General features: G+C 46.0%; 1 protein-coding gene across 1 annotated transcript in view; it reads right to left on the reverse strand.

The window, feature by feature from the left end:
- The window catches only part of ANXA2 (annexin A2), a 44,258-nt gene extending 33,849 nt beyond the window's left edge, over nucleotides 1–10,409 (reverse strand). Inside the window, exon 1 of the mRNA XM_039230629.1 lies at nucleotides 10,319–10,409. The gene's annotated coding sequence lies outside the window, so the exon portion shown is untranslated. The remainder of the gene's footprint in view (nucleotides 1–10,318) is intronic.
- Between the last annotated feature and the right edge of the window lie 284 nt (nucleotides 10,410–10,693).

Here is a 10,693-nt window from a genome sequence, read left to right on the forward strand (position 1 = left end):
TCAGCACCACCGTCCCAAAATAAAGAAAACAGAGCAGAGCTGTATCCTAAAACAGTGGGATCAACAACTGTACTACAGCAACTTCCACTTTGATCTCTTTGCGCTTAATATTCTTTGATCAAGGAAATTGTGCCTATGCAAATCCTGCTTTCCATTCTCTTCCAATACTTTGCATGGTCTGAATATTTTCATAAAACTGGCTTGGAGGGAGTATTTGACACACACATTTGCTAACTCTTCGGAACGCTTTGGACTAAGCAGGTGCCAAGCTCTGTGTTGGGTGGAGGTGTAAGAAATGTAAGAAAAGAGGATTCACCTTTATTTGTGCTTATGGATCTATTTCTGAAAGATGTGCATCCTGAGCTCTCTCCTAAACCACCCCTCTCTCTTCCTGATGATCACAGAAGCTTTTTAAACACGGCAAAAAGAAAACCAAACACAGCTATTCCAAGTACCCCTACTCCCACAGTCCTCAGACACCCCTACCCCAATATGTCCCACCGCTGGGATGGAATTCTGACTGTAAGAGGTCTTGCTCTATAAATAAACTGTGGTACCCAGACAATAGAATATTATTTAGAACTGAAAATAAATGACCTATGAAGCCATGAATAGACATGGAGGAATATTAAAAGCATATTACTAAGTGAAAGAAGCCAGTCTGAAGGGCTACCTACTGCATACATAGTATGATTCCAACTAAAATGACATTCTGGATAAGGCAAGACAAAGGAGACAGTAAAAGGATCAATGGTTGCCAGAAATTAGAGGGAAAAGAGGGAGGGATGAATAGAGGATTGTTATGGCCATGAAACTACTGTGTATGATATTCTAATGGTACCCATTATACATTTGTCAAAACCCATAGAATGTACAGCACCAAGAGTGAACCCAAATGTCAACTATGGGCTTTGAATGATAGTGATATGTCAAGGTAGGTTCATCAGTTGTAACAAATGCGCCATGCTGGTATAGGTGGTCATGCATCTCTGTAACTGAACTGTCCAAAACATAGCTACCAGCCACACAAGGCTATCAAGCATTTGAAAAGCATCCCATCCAAGGTGAGATGTGCTCTGAGTGTAAACTACACACTGGATTTTGAAGACTTACTATGAGGAAAAGAATATAAAATCTCTGTTTTTCTATATTAATTATACGTTGTATTTATAATATGTTGGGTACATTGGGTTCAACCAAATACAGGATTTAAATTTAATTTCACCTGTTTCTTTTCCTTTTTTAAATGTGGCAACTAGAAAATTTACAATTGCATGTGCAGTTCACATTCTATTTCTGTTTGGCAGTGCTGGTCTAGAGGATCCCACGGTGCCATGTTCCAATCCTAGTTCAAAAATGTTTTGGTAGCCAGGTCATTGGAAAACCAAGTTTGAGATTTCTTATCAAGACAGGCAAGTCTGAGTTGGCCTTGATAGAGCAAGAAATCTCCCACTTCTACTTGGGCCAAGAAACATTCCAAAGGGCATCGCCGGTACCCATGAGCCTGAGAATCAACCTAAGCAGAATTCCCTAAGACACTAACCACCCAATCCTGATCTTGACTACCACACCTGAGGCTTAGTCAACACTGCAGGAGGTCTGCAGTGAGGGGCTGGACTGTTGTCACTCACCTTGAAGAATTCTAGTCCCAACTGTAAACAGCTAAGAAATAAAAACATCAAAACAAAAGCAAAACCCCAAACAGAGGACCGCTAAGTCAGACTTGCAGACAGAATTTTTTCTCCTCACAACTAAAGTGGATTACAGTCCACTTCTTTCTTAAATCAGTCACCTCACATTGGTTCTAATGTTTACGGAATCTCAACCACAAAGGCACAGTAAGTTTTTATTGCATAGTTCCTTCAAGTTGCCTTTCCAGCCATGAGCACTGGCTTTGCAAACAGTTGCCTAAGCCTGTCTCACGTGGGACCCTTGTTACCAGGTAAGTCAAAGGCAATCTGATATGCACTCTCCATTCCTGTTACTTCTCCTACAGCCACAACACACTGAGGAGAGACAGAAAATATGGGTTTTTTTAAGCCCCACAAACTTTCATTTCTATTTTTTTGTCCATAGTTGTGCGATTCTTTCATCAAATCAATCCGACATGCTACTATCAATTAAATTCTTGGGGCACCTGAGTGGCTCAGTCAGTTAAGCGTGTAACTTTGGCTCAGGTTATGATCTCACAGATCATGAGCTCGAGTCTGGTCTGTGAGTTTGAGCACCCCATAGGGCTAGCTGCTGTCAGCACTGAGCCTGCTTCAGATCCTCTGTCCCCCTCTCTCTGCCTCTCCCTGCTTCTCAAAAATAAACATGTTTAAAAAATTAAATTCTTCTATTTCATGCTATGGAAATAGTTAAAAATCCATCCTCCAGTGGTATTCTCTTATTCCAGCTCAGGCCAGCCGTCAAAGACTGGCACAGAAATGTCATCTCAGCACTCTCTATGTACTCCCCAGGAAAAGTGGACTTGAATCCAATGCTTACTTGCTTCTCCCCCAACACTGTACTCCTTTCATCCACAACACCCTGATTCCTGTTTCCTCCCCCATCTGCTTACCTTCACCTCTTCTTCTAGTTATGAAGACCATACCCACTCCTGAAGTTACCACTACTCTGGCATCTGCTAATGGGGTGGCTGCAACTGCTATCCCACGTGCTCTCTCCCACCTTTCATGCCAGAAGCACTTTCTGATGCTGATACCACCAAACTTCTTTGCTGAGCACAATGTACTGAGTTCCTGCATGTACCAAGTATTCAAATGGCAAATGCCTAAGTACCATTCAGAATGGCAAGGAGTGTGTTTTACCTCATCTCCCTCATTGAGTCCTGGTCCCCTGCAAATTTAAGAGTGCCTTTGCACACTCTAGATGCTAAATAAACTTTCAGAAATGAGTTGGCATTTGGCATACTTAACATTGATATTTGTATTACTTATAGCCATTCTGCAGAAAAAGCAAAAGAGTCACAATAACCACCAAACACTACCCACAACGTTTAGCTATAACTCTAGGCAAGTTCTTTTCTATCCAATAAATATTTCCTATTTTGTACAAGCTTAATGACAAATACCTTTTCACCTCACAAATAAAATATGGCCTTCGTTTCTTCATCCAATCCCCTGGCAATGCAAAGTCATTTTGTGAACGACTACCTAGAAGACTAACTTCCTCTCTAGAAGAAACAGTCAGCTTTGCCACGCATAATTCTTGTTAAGACATCAGCTTAACATAATACGTTTGATTGATGAGAACGTGTCAGTGCAGAGCGACCCTTGGAAGCAGAAAAAGAAAGCCTTGGTAGGTTACAAACACTGGTGACATGCAAATAGTCAACCAACAAACCCTGAGCAACCACACACCCGGTCTGCGCTGCTCTGAGGGCCATGACAGACCCACAAAAAACTGAAACGCAGGCTCCACCCCTGAAGGGCTTTCCAACTCTCTTCCCTTCCTGCCCCAGTGAGGCACCTGAGACATTAGCCCAAGTTACTCAGCTAATGAGAATGGAGGCAGGGCCAGAGTCTGGGTCCTCTGACTCTTGGGCCTTCACCTTTGCAATTTCACCACAACAGTTCTTCATTCCAAAGATTAAGACTCAGAGAGAAAGATAAAAGTAATAAGAGTGAGATCAGCTAAGAGCTTCTGGGTGAGGTACTGACTAGTTAGAGAAGAGCAATCACTCTGGAAGGCTCCAGCCAGAGAAACATGAGGGAAAGTCTAGGGAGAAGAAATGGAAGATACAGTCTGTCCCAGGGTGGTGGGAGAACCAAGAAGACAGGTTTAAAACATGTCTAATGTGGGACCCTGTGGGGGGGCCTAAAATATTGGATTTTGAATGGTGCAAAATTAAGCCTGGCTGTGGAAATACTGGAGAACCAGTGTTTGTTCACCAATATTTATAGTATCTCTTCACCACAACATTTGGTCTGGAGGCTGAATTTTTTTGGCGGGGAGTGATGCAAAAAGGAAGAGAGAGAGAGGGAGAGGGAGAGAAAGAGAGACTCTTACATAGGCTCCATGCTCAGCATGGAGCCCAACATGGGGCTCGATCTCACAACCATGAGATCATGACCTGAGCCGAAATCAAGAGTCAGACGCTTAACCAACTCAGCCACCCCGGTGCCCCTGGAGGCTGAATTATCTCACTTAAGCTCTGCCTTAGTTTACCTAATGCTTTGAGAATAAAATGAAGTCTACGAGCCATGAGACAATGCCACTCCCACTGACTCCACATCACAGTGTAAAAATTCTGAAGTGTGTTAAAAGCAGAACAACCACTCCTTGCCTGGCAGACTTCTTACAGAACATGAAAATGGCAGTCTGCATCACTCTTTCCAGCACTTCCACCTCACCCAGATCTCCAACTGGTTTCAACTTGTAAAAAAGAAGGGGAAAAAAAGTCAGCAAATTCAATCCGTTGGTGAGTTAGGATCTGCACACACCAGTACCTTCCATTCCCCGGGAAGGGCTGGGTGAGGAGACAAGATCATTAAAGTGACTCTTTATCAGGTAAAGTTTTTTTCTTTAAGGAATTAACAGAGGTACAGAGGGATTTACTGAAAGAGCCACACCTACTTCAAACTGGTTTGAAATAATTCACCACTGGGGTGAATCTGTGAGAAAACAGACTCACTTGTGCCCCTCCCCGCGCCAGTCATAAAGGGAACAGTTTTCTCCTCTGGCTTTGAAAATATTAATGAATGAAGACGGTGAACTGCCTGACTGGAAAAACTCTTAAGAGTGCAAAGCTAGACATTAATGAAATCTGTGCAGCTGTCGAAAAACAATCGTTTACATTTAACATAAGGACTGTCTTAAAGATACTTAAGGGGGCGCCTGGATGGCTCAGTTGGTTAAGCCTCCAACTTTGGCTCAGGTTGTGATCTCACAGTTCTTGAATTCCAGCTCTACACTGGGCTCTCTGCTAAGCCCACTTCAGATCTTCTGTCTGCTCTCTCTCTGCCCCTCCCCTGTTCATGCTCGCTCTCTCTCTCTCTCTCTCTCTCAGAATAAATAAATAAACTTAAAAATTTATTTTAAAAAAAGATGCTTAAGGATTTGTCCTTTTTTAAAAACCCTACATTATTTTTTGTATTTTATTGTTTCACTTCAAACACGCAATAATAAAAATAGTACAAGTGAAACAGGTTTAACTTCTTCCCAAAAAAGGAAAGTACAACAAAATTTGCAAAAAAACAAACAAAATCAAAGTTCAAACAAACAAAGCAAAGCAAACCCAGGAGTCAACACTACAAATCAAAAACAAGTCCTACTGAAAGGAATTAGGAGGCAGCTCCAGAAAACCCAGATACTAATTCGCACAAACAAACAAACAAAAACATGTTGCAACAGGGCTGGTCTGCACAACCAAATCTGAAATGGGAGTATAATCCAGCAGTTTCGTAGACACACCCACTACAGTTTTACGTGGCATGTTGATGTGTTGCCACAAAACACAGCCCTAGCAACCATGATGAATCAATCAGGAACTGGATGATACAAATGAGGATTTTTCAAGCGAAAATGTGTGGGGTTGGGAGTGTGGAGGGCTGGGTTCCCCCACCAAAGCCTTCCCTGTGCAGAGTTCCAGGTCCACAGGACCAGACTGGAATTTTAAACCAAAAGAGGGAAAAAACACCTGAGTGGGGTTGGGCGTGGAATTCACAGTGTACTCTGTCCACTCTTTACCCCCACCCCCTCCAAAGCATTTCTACTGAACAGAACATTCCTGAAAACACATACTTTTCTCCTTGGCTTTATGGTCTTGATCAATGCCTGAGTCACAGGGCCAAGTCATTCCGCAGAAATCCTGGCATTCTGCCCAGTGGCCTTGATCTAACTGAGCAGGGCGGACCCAACAGCACTTGCTCTGGCTTGCCCCTTTGCTGCCAGACCTGAATCAGGATGTGTCTGTTTGCTACCTACAGACCTACGTGGCAGCCTCCTGTTCTCAGAGATTCTCTGTCAGTCCCCTGACATGGGTTTGGAGTGGGTGGAAAGAGACTGGCAGGAAGAATGAAGTCAGCTGGCACGGAACACTTTCAGGGTTGGGAAATCAAAGCCTGCACCTCTACAGCTCAATTTCAATGTTTTATGGCCCACTTACTGTATTTCTAATGGGGCCCCGGTGCCTACAGAAAAAAGTCTAAACTCAGTATTCAAGATCTTCCGGACTTTACCTACCTTTCCATATATATCTCCTACACAGCTCCCACACGAATGGACACACGTTAGTACGTACATGTACACACACACACACGCACACATACACCCCCCTAGCATTGCAGTCACACTAGACTGGTAATTCTTTTCCAAATACAATCAGCACAGTTCTACTACCTCTATGCCCAGGTTCTCCAAGTTTCCCTCCTCCGGGAACACTCAATTTTGATCAGCTGACATCCACATGAGACTTCAGGATAAAAAAAAATCATGCGTTTTCTCCTGCACCTCCCCCTGCTCTGTGCTCCTGCCTCCTGTATATAAAGGTGGTCCTCCACTGTATCTGCCCACAGGGTTTCTGTCACACTCACTTCTGTTTCCTCACAGGTCTGAGTGCACTGCCTAGCCAACAGTAGGCGTTCAATTGCACTTATGGATGGTTTACACACGCTGGGTCTTTCCATATTATGTCTTCTATTTCAATGCAGTCTTGCTCAGTTTTCTTTCCTTCAGACTAAACATCCCAAATGCAGTTCCAGTTCCACACATTCTGAGCTGGATGCTTAAGCGGCCAGCTTCCGTGCAAATCTTCGAAGAGCCTGGTGGATCACGTCAGAGGCAGCCTCTTTCTCATCTTGACATACAGCCCATTCCCACCCGCGGCACCCCACGTCTGTGCTGTCAGGGTCACTTGGGCCCTAGCTCTGGCCCCTAGACAACGTGGATATGTAACCTGCATCTCCTACAGCATGAAATGCAAGGAAGGAGGTGGAAAGGAGGACCTACAAGTGGCCTTGGGACTTGATTTCCTCTGAGTTAAGAGTGTCCACAGTGGGACTGGCCGGGAGCCAAAGAGCAAAGACTCTAGATCACAGCCACTCCCTTGAGTCCGAACTTCCCACATCAAACCTGGGATTAGAACTCAGACTACTTGGAGGCAACCGACTTCTCTCTCACAAGACTGAGAGCAGAGGACTTAAAGTTTCAGGGTGTACCACAGAAGGGAGACTCAGAGGTAATCTCAGTGGAACCACCCAAAACAAGCCTGGGCATCTCCTGACCCCTACTGCCCACATGCTTCCCCACAGAACAGATGGAGACTGGCTCTGGCGACGGAAGGAAAAGTGTACCAGTGCATGGGTGGAAAGAATTTTTTGAAAGAACTGGAATTTCCTGATGTAGCCTCTAACTAGAACTGGGTGTGGCACCGGGGAAAATGAGGGAGGTGGAGTCCCATGTGCAGAAAAAGAAAAAGAGGAGCATTCCATTTCCATTTAATTCTAACAGTCGAATCCAGAAGGCAGGTTAAGTCACTATACCGTTAAAAGGACAATGACACAAGGCAGGCTAAATACAATCCTCAGGTTTGTGGAACAGCTGGATTAAAGGGGAAATGAGCTCTCACCAAGTTTGGAAATAAAATCTTAATTTAAGAAAATGTAAAGTTCGAAGTCCAACTTACTATCTATATAATTCACTTATTTTATCTATTTTCTTTCACTTCCTGCCAGACTTGAAGTCTAACAGCAGGGTTTGTTTTGGGTTCTTTTTTTTTTTGTCTGTTTTGTTCACTTTTTTATACCCAGTGCCTATACCTGTGAGTAGAACATAATAAGTGTTTAATAAATATTGTGGAATGAATGGATGTTCAAAGCAGCCCAGGAGAGATTGGTACTCCTTTTTGTGACCCGCCCACTCTCCATTAACAAAAAATGCCTCTGCAGGCCCAGAGCCCTGCATGAGGCAAGCTCATGGCAGTGTGTTATTGCAAGAGCCCAGTCCCAAGGTGCAGAAAGAGCCCACAGCCCTCGAAATCAATAGCAATTATAGAAGGATACCTACCTTGCCAAGAAAACTACTTAAATCAGAAATTATCCAGGAAACTAATGGCCATGACAGCCAGCATAAAGTCAATCAATACAGTACTTTAATAGCTCAAAGACACAAAATGTTAAATACTGAAATGCAATCCAAGACCAAGAACCTAACCAAAGTCAGTGAGCAAGCAATATTTCCTGGGCATTTGCCACAAGCAGACCGTCTGGCCCTGCGGAAAATTACAAAATCCAGGAGGTCTCCAAATCTGAGACCCTCACCTAAAAAAATGCACATTGATGGTCACACCCTTTTACTACAGATGTGATGGATACTTTTGGAGAAACCCTTGAAGGGTCTAGGTAAGAAGAGAGGAGAGAAGTGCTGAACTGAAATGTGTTAATGTCACTGGCCAGAGGACTCCTCTCCAGAGTTTGCCTCTCTGAACCTGGCCTCATCTGAGGTCTTCCTTCACAATGTCCAGATGTTGTAATTACGTGCCTCCTTAATTCCATGGCCTCTCATTTTATAAAGGGTGGATGTGTTTAGGTTAACAAGGCTTTCTTGGTTTTTAAATAATACAACCCCTTTGTGTTGCTGAGGATTTCAGGATCACCAACCATTCCTAACTTAATGAATATTGATTCAATTTGCTAGTCTCTAGCTGGGTGTAAGTACACTGAAGTGGGAAGACAGTAGAACTGGATTAAGCCTAATGGCTTCTGTAGTTTGTCAGAGAAGAGGCGCACTAAGGACACAGGAGGAAGGTGAAAAAAACAAATTGGGGGGAGAGGGGCAAAGATATAATTTTCCAATTAAAATAATAATCAGAGCCAATCTTAAAATTAAGGAAAGTTCCAGAATAACATTTCAGCGATTTATCCTCCCGTCTTTCCTCCTCACCATCACCCCCTACCAAATTAAGCATGTACTATCATCAGTACAGAACTTACAGTGCATGTTAATTAGGAACCTAAGCACCTCCATAACATTCAGTGAGAACGTGCATTCTACATTCTAAACCACCAAGTTTAGACCAGCACAGTGGAACAGTTTGGGGCAGAATCCATCAGTAGCCTCAGTCTAAGTTCAGGGGCCCAGGCTCCTTGACTCTAAGATCTTAACGGCTTTAGGTAAAGACAGTTTGCACCCATGAGGCCACTGCTCTTCTAGATTCAGAATATGTACAACATAAAAATGGCAAATCTTGACCCAAATGTGACAATATGCATTTGTGGGGCACTTCATGTTTTAAGTACGCTTTACATATTTACTTTTGAATGTGTTTTTGAAATCTTCAATGATAACCCCGGGTAGGTAAGAACGGACATCCTGAAGCCACTTTCATGGGTAAGGAAACTGCTGTCCTCTCTGCCTTCTCAACAGCCAGTTGATGGAATCCAGCCCCTCACATGAGGGGCTGAGGCCGGCTTCGGAGCAGCCCAGGGGGCCACGCCCTTTTCTGTATCCAGGTCCCTGACTCACTGCTGCATCACCGTGAGTAACAGTCAAGGACAACCCTCTTCCTCCCCTTCCCCCAAGCTTGGGGGACACTTCCTTCCTGACGCAAAAATGGTCAACCAAGTGGGATACTCTCCAGACAACACTGAAATCAGAATTTGCTCTCCTACAAGATAATCTTGGCTGAGGAGAATGAGCTGAGGTTTTTTTTTTTTTTCTCTTCTTTGTTTCGTGTTATCGGGGAGAGAGGTTGCTACTACAAACCCCCACCCCTTCCGCTCCCCTCCCCCCGCGCCCCGCCTCCAGCTGCTTTCCTCCAGCGGGTCGGTACAAGTTCCACAAACGTTGTTTTTTTGTTTTTTTTTTTTTTCGTCCAAGTAAAGTAACTTAAAACTGCTGGAGGTTACTTTCTAGATGGCCGTAAAGCTTCTGAGAAACGGAGACGGACGTGACCCAACAGCGCCCCGCCTGGGACCCGCGGCTACCAGAGCAGCCACACCCTGCCCACCGCCCGCGCCCGGCGCGTCTGGAATGCAGGGCCTCGCTCCGCTCCGCTCCCAGGCGCCCCTCTCCGAGCTTCCCGGGAGCACTCCGGGGGGATGCCCGACCGCTCGCCCTGCCCGCACCCCCAACGCCGGGACGCGCCGGGACGCAACCGGCCCCCCTCTCCCGTGCCGAGACCACCTTGCTACTGCGCCGCGCTCCACCCCGTGTGGACCGCCCCTCCAGCCCCCTCTCCCGGACGGCCTCCCAAGGCCGTTCCTGCAGCCCAAGCCTCTCTGCCAGGCCGTCTTTCTCCTTTCCCGCTTCTCCCCGCCCCGCTAGCGCGGCGGCCCGGGGGCCATAGCGGGCGGCAGGGGCGCGCCCCGCTTACCTGGGCCGGGCGCCGAGAGCAGCGAGCGTCCACACTGGTGCAGCAGAGCTGGCTGCCCTGGGTGGGGCTTTTATAGCCGCCACATCCTCGCGGTGGGGGCGAGGCCCGCCCCGGCCCGCCTCCCCCGGCCCGCTCGCACCCGGAGTCCGGTGACTCACCCTCCCCGGCCCGCCCGCCTACTGGGGCGGCCTCGCCCAGGAACGTTCCGGGGCCGCGCCACGCGGGAGCGGCCCCCGCGCCCACGGCCCTGCCCTCCACGAAAGCACCGCTGAGGCTTCCTTGGGGCCCATGTTTCAGCCTCCTTTCTCCTTCCTCCCCTCCTTTTACTTTTTTAGCGCCACGTCGAGTTGCCAGCCCGAGCTTAAGTTAATAAAT

This window comes from Hyaena hyaena, unplaced genomic scaffold (genome assembly GCF_003009895.1).
Source record: "Hyaena hyaena isolate Hyena2069 unplaced genomic scaffold, ASM300989v1 scaffold_49, whole genome shotgun sequence".
Lineage (NCBI taxonomy): Eukaryota > Metazoa > Chordata > Mammalia > Carnivora > Hyaenidae > Hyaena > Hyaena hyaena.